General features: G+C 36.9%; 1 protein-coding gene across 2 annotated transcripts in view; it reads left to right on the top strand.

Annotated features, from left to right (window-relative positions):
- The first annotated feature begins 1,882 nt into the window (after positions 1-1,882).
- TNNT2 (troponin T2, cardiac type) overlaps positions 1,883-6,000 on the top strand; it is a 34,523-nt gene continuing 30,405 nt past the window's right edge. For both annotated transcript variants that reach the window (XM_070748938.1, XM_070748937.1), the window contains exon 1: positions 1,883-1,898. The gene's annotated coding sequence lies outside the window, so the exon portion shown is untranslated. The remainder of the gene's footprint in view (positions 1,899-6,000) is intronic.

The raw sequence follows: 6,000 nt of genomic DNA, 5'->3' as shown, positions 1-6,000 counted from the left end.
CTGGGATATTGCTGAAGTTTGATGGTAATTTAACACAGGCCCAGGAACCGCACATAGGTTACTCGTTAGTAAGCATCAAGTATATTTGAAAATACGCACATACACAATGACTATGTATAATGTATAGTACAATTACAAAATTCACATAAAGAAACACCTCACAAGATTACTCAAGAATACAGGAAGGAAAAACAACTTGTGCCTTTTTACAAAAGACCCCGTATTGTACTCTCAATGAAGCAGCAATCTACAAATGGATGTTGGTTTTGGTTTTGCTTCAGAGTCAAGTGAAATAAGGTGTCCAGATGAGGTTTGAGGATAACTTCTGAGATAGCGGAAGTATATTTATAGAAGCTACTGCCAGGTAGAGTTCTGGACAAATGAGTTGAGCCAGCTCCCCAGAAATAAACATTGTAGTCATGAAATCGACCAGGAATCAATCCCAAAGGATTTGGTTGCAATTTTATATGTAGTATGTCTTTTAATGTTATTTAATTTTTTTATTGTTCATTGAGTACAACATTGTACCAGATTAACATTGGGATAGTGTAAATTTACTTAACAAATGTAAATTTACTTAACAAATACAATAAAATAATAAAGAAATGTCAAGAATTGCTATGGAGTGTTCAAAGACTTCTTGGCCCATTGATTACTAATAAGCTGATGTGCTTCTGTGTTGTAAGATTCTTTGTTCTGACAGCAAGAGATTGACATGACTCCTTAACTTAAAGCTGATTGTAACTAGGACTTTTTTACTGAATAAACAAATTCTCGCAGCCAACCCACACTCAGTAAAAGACCTTGGAATACTAATATCAAACGACCTAAGTGCTAAAGCCCACTGCAACAATATCGCCAAAAAGGCTTCCAGAGTTGTTAATCTGATCCTACGTAGCTTCTGCTCTGGCAATCTCACACTACTGACTAGAGCCTACAAAACCTATGCCAGACCCATTCTCGAATACAGCTCATCTGTCTGGAACCCATACCACATCTCAGACATCAACACTCTCGAAAATGTCCAAAGATATTTCACCAGAAGAGCCCTTCACTCCTCCACTCGAAACAGAATACCCTACGAAAATAGACTATCTATCCTGGGTCTTGAAAACTTAGAACTGCGGCGCCTAAAACACGATTTAAGTATTGCCCACAAGATCATATGCTGCAACGTCCTTCCGGTCAACGACTACTTCAGCTTCAACCGCAACAACACAAGAGCGCACAACAGATTCAAACTTAATATTAACCGCTCCAAACTTGACTGTAAAAAATATGACTTTAACAATCGAGTTGTCGAAGTGTGGAACTCATTACCGGACTCAATAGTGTCAACTCCCAACCCCCAACACTTCTCCCTTAGACTCTCCACGATTGACCTCTCCAGGTTCCTAAGAGGCCAGTAAGGGGCGTATATAAGTGCACTGATGTGCCTATCGTCCCCTGTCCAATTGTCTTTCCTTATCTCATATATCATATATATTCTCTCCTTATCTATCTATCTATATCTATCTATCTATCTATCTATCTATCTATCTATCTATCTATCTATCTATCTATCTATATATATATATATTATATATCATATATATTCTCTCCTTATCTCTTATATCATATATATTCTCTCCCTCCCATCTACTTCTCTTCTTTTTACTTTCTATCATCATATATATTACTTAATGTCTATTCTCTTCCATATGTATTGTATATTGGACAAAGAATAAATAAAAAATAAATAAAAAAATTCTTTTTCTTTTTCCTTTACAGGGAACAGGAAGGTAAGGCAATGAAAACAATCATATTTGATAGATTTTTTCAGATATTCTTAACAAGCTTTAATGTTGTTCTCCTTTCTTTCTTGGTTTATCTTTCTGAAGACGACTGTATTGAAGAAGGTAAGTTCCTGTTGTTATTAGAAAAGTCATAGTGTTATGTCTTCTAAAGGAATGTAGAAGCACAGTGAACAACAAAACAAGATTTCCCCGAGATACAAAACAAGAAGTGTTGTAAAATAGGAAAGGCACAAGTTCCCCTATACAGCAAGAGCAAAAATATGTATACTTTTAAGAAATAATATTTCTACTAAAAAAGGAAGAATTCAACTATGCCATTTTTTTCTTTACTGGAAGGAAAAAACTACATGTTTGCAATTACAAGTATAATTACATAAGTGCACCAATGTGCCTTTCGTCCCGTCCAATTGTCTCTCCTTTATCTCATATATCTTTTCTTCCTTTCATATATCTTCTCCTCTATTTTTATATCTTTTCTTCTATCCTTTTCTTTATATATATTACTACATGTCTATTCTCTTCAATATGTATTGTGTATTGGACAAACAAACAAACAAATAAATAAAATAAATAAATAAATGTCTTACTAGTATTAGTAGGCATAGGCAGAGAGATATACAGGCTGACTTAAGTACTGTCAGTTTTATAACATTTATAACCTTATTATAGGCATTCAAAAGTTTGTAGGTATCATTTATTATTAATATGTTTATAAAAACCTTCCTGGCATTATAAACAAGCAGATTTGGAGGAAATATTTCATAGAGGTTTTATCAGTGTAAGTCTAGGCATTCTTTTTAATACAATACCTTGGATTTAAATTAATTTAATAAGTACTGCATATCTTTCTGATTCTTGTACTTTTTTTGTAATACATTTGTATTCTGAATGTATTTTGTTCCATGTCACTTGTTTTCTCTCTGTGCTGTGACACTTTCTATGTTTTTTTGAATGAAAATATTATTAAGGTTCATTATAGCATAAAATACAATGAAAATAAAGATTAGGAAAGGTATTTGTGTGTCAGGCACGAATGATCAGGTCCATACATGAAGATTCAATTAAATTATTGCTAATCAAACCTATGAACAGAAATTTATTCAGCTAACAATTAATACCTGCTTGGAGTTAGATGAGGGTTAATGGAATTCAATGGAAGTTAGATTAGCTTGCTTGTGGCTATGTAGAGATTCTAGGCTAATCCCTCTTTTAATTCCACCCCCAAGTTCTGCAACTTCTTCTACATGGGGAAAGAGCAGGGTAAAAATAGCGAGAGAAAAAATGTGTGTGTGTGTATTCTTTCTCTCTTCTTCTTCAACCTAAATACTTTCCAAATTTAATTTCAACATTTTCTACATTAACAATGACCATTTCATTTTAGAAGCCACTTTAAAGGACAAAATAATACATCGGAACGTTTTTTAAATTACATATGTCAAACCAATAGAAAATCATCCTAAATCCAAATAATTTATTAAGTTTATGTCACTCCCTCCAGTTTATCCTGATATAACCTTTTTCTTCCTTAGAATGTCTATAAAATACAAATTTCTGTTTTTCTTTAAGAGATTCTCCAATATGACTTTTAAAACAAATATCTCAATGCTGCCAATTTCCACTTTGATTTTAAAGTGGAGATTCCCAAATTTATTCTCTTGAGGATTGCAGATTTACTTGCAACTGTTCTTATTTCAGATGCATTAGGGGATTGTAATTAAACTATTTTCATAGTAGGCACTGTTGCTGTCAGATTTATATTCCAAAATTAGGGTTACATCTTCTGTACTGTCAAATACTTGTGCAGTAGCTTCAATGATTTGATAACTTTCTGTGCTTGGTGCATCTTTGGAACGTAGTTGATCTATAAAATGAATTGTCTTAATTGAACAGGAGCTGTGGTGGCACAGTGGTTAGAATGCAGTATTGCAGGCTAATTATGCTGACTGCCAGCAATTTGATTCTCTCAGGCTCAACGTTGACTGAGCCTTCCATCCTCTGAGGTTGGTAAAATGAATACACAGATTGTTGGAGGCTGCATTCTGACTCTCTAAACGGCTTAGAAAGGGCTGTAAGGCAGTATATGAGTCTAAGTCCTATTGTGAAGTGCTACTCCTCAAAAATAGCAATTTTTGCTATCTTTCCGTTTTAGATGTATTTAATGTTCTTTAGCTCCCTCTTGTGGTCATTAGTCAATTAAAATATTTTTGTAGATCAGCTAGTATCTATTAGTCAATCAGAATTCATTAAAATCAGAAAAGTTCAGTTTCTACAACAAACAACCCAAAATTGCAAATTATAACTCCTAGTGTCAAATAAAGATAGTAAATTCATGGAATGACAAAATGAAATGATAGCTTTTAATTAAAAAGCATTCACAAAATGAAACCATAGCTTTTTAAGTCCTTATGTTTTTCTATCAAAATTTGAAAACCAAAAACCTCCACTATTCCTTATTTTACCTCCTGCAACCCTCCTCCTCCTCATTCAATAATAATTATGTCCTATAAATGGCAAAGATCTTCAAAAAGAAATAACAGGTATGACTGAAAAGTAACTCCTTTAACTTAATAGCAATAGCACTTAGACTTATATACAGCTCCACAATGCTTTACCTCACTATCTGAGCTGTTTACAGAATCAGCATATAGCCTCCAACAATCTGGGAAGTTGCCCCTTAAAAGTCATATGACATCCCCTTCCTTTTCAGGCCCCTCAAAGACTGAACAAAATCCAACTGCTTTAGCAGAAAGGCCTGTGTTCACATGAGATTTGAACCATTTCTAAGTTTTTGATACATACAGTCCTGTTACTTTTATATAAAATAAATTAAAAGAAGTACATTAAATTCAGTCTTAAATTAGTTTTCCAATACTTTGTACATGTATATTCATCTAACTGAATGATGGCAAAATACTGATATCTCTTTGTACATGAATATGTGAATGTATTTATTTATTTATTTATTTGTTCATTTATTTATGTACGTACGTACGTACGTACGTACGTACTTATTTATTTATTTATTTATTTATTTATTTATTTATTTATTTATTTATTTATTTATTTATTTATTTATTTATTCCGCCCTTCTCCTTAGACTCGGGGCGGCTTACAACATGTTAGCAATAGCACTTTTTTAACAGAGCCAGCCTATTGCCCCCACAATCCGGCTCCTTATTTTACCCACCTCAGAAGGATGGAAGGCTGAGTCAACCTTGAGCCGGTGATGAGATCTGAACCGCTGACCTTCAGATCTACAGTCAGCTTCAGTGGGCTGCAGTACAGCACTCTACCTGCTGTGCCACCCCGGCTCATTATGTCCTAGATCAGTGATGGCGAACCTATGGCACACCTGCTACAAGTGTAAGGTGACCAGATGTCCCATTTTTGGTGGGACAGTCCGACTTTTGAACAATTTGTCCCGCGTCTTGCAGCGCTTTTTAAAAAGTTTTTTAAAAAGTCTGTATTTTTAAAAAACATGATGTCTGGTCACCGTACGCTAGCAGGGACAGCAAAGGTGATGAAAAAGAAAGGGAAGCACGGCTGAGGTGTTTGCCCCCTCCTCCTCTGATAGCCTGTCCGCTGTGCTTGGGGGTGGACAGACGGATGGAGCAGCATTTGCGCTGGGTGGGAAAACCTGTCTGCTCTTCCAAGCACCAGCTCGCCCGGCGAATAAAGGTGGGTCCGTCTCGGCCCGGTGTTTTTCCTTCCTGACAGGCCTTCGCCCTGGCACTGTGAGTGGAGAGAGAGACTGACTGCGCTCTGTCATTGATGGGGAGAGAGAGAGAGAGGGAGAGATTTGTGGGTGGATGGTCACCTGCCCCTGCCTCAGGAGTCTTTCCATCTTTCTTGCCCTTTGCAGCCCAAGAAGGTTTAAGGGAGGGGGGTGGCAGGCAAGGCTTGGCTGAGTCAAAAGGGCAGGAGGAATTTGGGGAGGGGTCACCTTTGCTCTTTGTGGTGAGGCCGAGGCTCTCTGCCTCCCCGAATGGGAATTCTGGCTTCTTGTCCAGCTCTCTCTCTCTCTCTCCCCCTTCCTCCCTCCCTCTCCCCACCCCAGCTCGGGGTATCTGGGACCCTGCTGGTAATTTGGGGAGGGGGATGGAAATGCCTCTGACCCCACCCCCACTCGTGCCTCAATTCCTTCCCCGGGCTGAAATAGCTGGGACGAAAACAGACACCCCCGGTTGCGAATTTGCTATGGCAG

Source organism: Erythrolamprus reginae, chromosome 3, assembly GCF_031021105.1.
Source record: "Erythrolamprus reginae isolate rEryReg1 chromosome 3, rEryReg1.hap1, whole genome shotgun sequence".
Classification (NCBI taxonomy): domain Eukaryota; kingdom Metazoa; phylum Chordata; class Lepidosauria; order Squamata; family Dipsadidae; genus Erythrolamprus; species Erythrolamprus reginae.
This window is presented reverse-complemented; position numbering and strand designations above follow the sequence as displayed.